The sequence below is a fragment of the Pseudophryne corroboree genome, chromosome 5 (genome assembly GCF_028390025.1).
Source record: "Pseudophryne corroboree isolate aPseCor3 chromosome 5, aPseCor3.hap2, whole genome shotgun sequence".
Classification (NCBI taxonomy): Eukaryota; Metazoa; Chordata; class Amphibia; order Anura; family Myobatrachidae; genus Pseudophryne; species Pseudophryne corroboree.
In genome coordinates, this window is record NC_086448.1 from 397,857,731 (window position 1) to 397,861,621 (window position 3,891).

Consider the following 3,891-nt stretch of genomic DNA (forward strand, 5'->3'; position numbering starts at 1 on the left):
ACTGTGTATTACATGGTGTCACGATCCGGGTATCTGGACGCCATTACTTGCCTTTCAGATGTCTTCTGAGGCTGGCTCAGCGTTCCAAGGCCGGATCTCATCTGTGTTCACATGCTGCATATCCCTCCTGTCACGCTGAGGTGCTGTCACAGCGGCACCATGTTTAAATCCTACATGGCGTCTCCCGTTCTCCGCGGCCTCCGCCGCCGCTCCTGTGTTATAAGTGCAGGTTGTCAGTGTGGTGTTCCATGCCTGCCGCGGCCTCCGCTGTCATCCACGAGTCTCAGCATACATTATCAGTCTGGCGTCTACTGTCCTCTGCGGCCGGCGCCGCCATTACAGTTATGTTTCCACATGGATTCCCAAACCAGTTTTCCCTCCAAGTTCTAACATGTGCGCAGCCATGTTGGATTCAATCACATGTTTCAGTTCCTCCAATCCACTTCCTGGAAATCTGCATAATTGCCCAGCCAATACCTGCATTGCTGCAGGTATAAGTATCCTGTGCCTGGGCTAGCAAATCGTCAGTGCTTTGTTTGTCATACCTTGTTCCAGTCTCTCTCCTGTGGTTGTTTCTCCAGGTTCCAGTTCCTGTCTCCAGCATCCACTAAAGAGACCCGCACCTGCCTACCATCCTGCGGTGCAGCCTGACTCTGCAGTCCTCCGTGGCTGATCCAGTTTCCAGCTTCCAGCTATTTCATCTGCTTCAAGCAGTATCCACTACCACCGGTAATCATCCTTCAACTCTTCTGTTTCCACGCTCCCTAGCATCTTACTATATTCACTCCGTGTTTCATCACCTGGCTGGTTCCACCCAGCATTCATTCAGTGACTTTATCATCTGGCTGATCCCATTCCGCATCCACTCCGTGTCTTACCACCTGGCTGGTTCTATCCAGCAAATACAACAGCTGATTCAAGTTACCAACTTCGTCTGTTCCATCTACTGGCATGTTCCTCGTATATCTTCACTACTACAGCCAGACCTGGTAAGGTTATTACATCTAAGGACTTTAACAGCTGTTCTTAACCTACCAGTGCCCTGTGAAACCATTTCATGGTCAGAGTGTTCCAGGAATTATATTATTTATCATTGCCATTATTAACCTTGAATGCTGTCTGTTTACACGGAGTCTGTGAATAAACTTTTATTTTGACTTTTACCTGGTTGTCATGGTCACACCTTCGGGTTTCATTTAAACACTTACATGTCCAGGGGTCTGATTAAACCTCCCCGGTTTAAGTTCCTCTCAGCCCCTACAACTGAGGCTTTCTCCTGTCAGCCAAAACCCTCAGTTGTGACACATGGCATGGGACACAACGCACGCCATAACATTAATTCTAACTCGTGACACAGGACCCTAAATAGTGTGCTATGAGCAACAACATATGAGGATACATCTGTAGCTGCATCACACTGGATATGTCCAATGTCATCTGATATTGGAAGCTAAGCATTGTTGGGTCTGGTTAGTACTTGGATGGGAGACCACCTGGGAATACCAGGTTCTATATGTACTTTTACACTACCAACAACGTTCTCTTGATGCATTCCATTTTGAAACTTATTTATTAATGTACCAGTAGTTAGAAGTAGAAGAGCTCTAATAGAAACCAGAAAGCTCATCTACAGCCATACCACACTGGATATGCCCAGTCTCATCTGATCTTGGAAATTAAGCAGCGTTTGGTCAGGTTAGTACTTAGATGGGAAACCACCTGGGAATACCAGGTGCAGTAGGTATTTTTATTCTACCGCGACCGTTCTCTTGATGCATTCCATTTTTAAACTTATTCATTTTTGTACCAGTTGTTAGAAGTAGAAGAGCTCTAACAGAAACCACCAATTCATCTACAGCCACACCACACTGGATGTGCCCAATCTCATTTGATCTTTGAAGAAAAGCAGTATTGGACTTGGTTAATACATGGATGGGAGACCACTTGGTAGTATCAGACTGGTTAGCTCAGTTAGTAGAGTATTGGTCTCTCGCTATCAATGTAAGCATTTCATAGGTTGAATCTCACGTATGTATGTTTTTATTTTACTAGTCTGCATGTGGTTTGTGGCTCTATACCATGTAATGCATATGTCTTTTAACAACAGCAGTCAAGTCTTCCAATGTGCTTGTTATTGAAACCCAATAGATAGCTTTATTTTCTCTTTGTTTCTTTAAATATTAAATGCATATGTCTTTTAACTTTTGCAGTATTCTAATGACTTGCTTATGACACACCATAGAATATATTATGTTTAGCACCCTGGACATTGTAGCTCATTTACTAAAATCTCTGATAAAGTTTATGGCATTTATGTGCAGTCTAGTAAGCACAGTTGGTAGAGTGTTGCTTTTGCACTATCAATGTAAGCCTCAGATAGGTTTGAATTAGTGATGAGCGGGTTCGGTTCCTCGGAAACCGAACCCCCCCGAACTTCACCCATTTTACACGGGTCCGAGGCATACTCGGATTTTCCCGTATGGCTCGGTTAACCCGAGCGTGCCCGAACGTCATCATCCCGCGGTCGGATTCTCGCGAGATTCGTATTCTATATAAGGAACTGCGCGTTGCAGCCTTTTTCACTCGTGCATTGAAAATGTTAGGGAGAGGACGTGGCTGGCGTCCTCTCCGTTTATTAATGTTGCTGCAAATACTTGTGCTTATTGCTTAATTGTGGGGACTGGGGAGCAGCTGTATTATATAGGAGGAGTACAGTGCAGTTTTGCTTATCAGTGACCACCAGTTTTATCCGTTCTCTGCCTGAAAAACACTCCATATCTGTGCTCAGTGTGCTGCATATATCTGTGCTCACACTGCTTTATTGTGGGAACTGGGGACCAGCAGTATTATATAGGAGAAGTACAGTGCAGAGTTTTGCTGACAGTGACCACCAGTATATATAGCAGTACGGTACGGAAGGCCACTGCTCTACCTACCTCTGTGTCTTCAAGTATACTATCCATCTAGATTCTATACATGTGGTGCATTTTAGTTTTGCAGTTTGCTGACAGTGACCACCAGTATATATAGCAGTACGGTATGGAAGGCCACTGCTCTACCTACCTCTGTGTCGTCAAGTATACTATCCATCCATACCTGTGGTGCATTTTAGTTTTGCTGTTTGCTGACAGTGACCACCAGTATATATAGCAGTACGGTACGGAAGGCCACTGCTCTACCTACCTCTGTGTCGTCAAGTGTACTATCCATCCATACCTGTGGTGCATTTCAGTTGTGCGCAGTATTTATAGTAGTAGGCCATTGCTATTGATACTGGCATATAATTCCACATATTAAAAAATGGAGAACAAAAATGTGGAGGTTAAAATAGGGAAAGATCAAGATCCACTTCCACCTCGTGCTGAAGCTGCTGCCACTAGTCATGGCCGAGACAATGAAATGCCATCAACATCGTCTGCCAAGGCCGATGCCCAATGTCATAGTAGAGAGCATGTAAAATCCAAAAAACAAAAGTTCAGTAAAATGACCCAAAAATCTAAATTGAAAGCGTCTGATGAGAAGCGTAAACTTGCCAATATGCCATTTACGACACGGAGTGGCAAGGAACGGCTGAGGCCCTGGCCTATGTTCATGGCTAGTGGTTCAGATTCACATGAGGATGGAAGCACTCATCCTCTCGCTATAAAAATGAAAATACTTAAGCTGGCAAAAGCACAGCAAAGAACTGTGCGTTCTTCTAAATCACAAATCCCCAAGGAGAGCCCAATTGTGTCGGTTGCGATGCCTGACCTTCCCAACACTGGACGGGAAGAGCTTGCGCTTTCCACCATTTGCACCATTTTTGAAGTGCCATCCTGTCTGACACTGCAGTGCCACTCCTAGATGGCACATAAAAATATAGAAAAGATTGTCTCTTGGTTGGCGCACAAA

The 3,891-nt window shown here is 44.6% G+C and overlaps 1 pseudogene; it reads left to right on the top strand.

Moving 5' to 3' along the window:
* Window positions 1–1,625: 1,625 nt before the first annotated feature.
* Window positions 1,626–1,744, top strand: LOC134930705 (5S ribosomal RNA; annotated as a pseudogene).
* The last annotated feature ends 2,147 nt before the right edge of the window (window positions 1,745–3,891 follow it).